The following is a 341-nucleotide window of genomic DNA, read 5'->3' as shown; positions in this document are numbered from 1 at the left end:
ATCACTGATAATAACAGTGTCGCCACCATGGTAACAATGCCCAACTGTCATCAACAAAGCCCATCTGACATCACTGACTGACATCACTACAGTGCCCACATTTGGAGATGACATCACAGACTGGCCTGGACACTGAACACCATATATGGGCATAAAAGAGTGCCAGCCAGCCAGACAGACAGATACAACGGCTATTGCACAACTGGACAAGACATGGATGGTGACTATTCTGCCCAATGGGCACCTGTCTAGATTCTCCAACATTACATTCAATGAGACACCTACATTCAATCCCTCATGGCACACCCCCGGGCACAGGACTAGTATATATATATATATAT

This window comes from Nannobrachium achirus, assembly GCF_963921795.1.
Source record: "Nannobrachium achirus genome assembly, chromosome: 12".
In the NCBI taxonomy this organism is placed as follows: domain Eukaryota; kingdom Metazoa; phylum Chordata; class Actinopteri; order Myctophiformes; family Myctophidae; genus Nannobrachium; species Nannobrachium achirus.
This window is presented reverse-complemented; position numbering follows the sequence as displayed.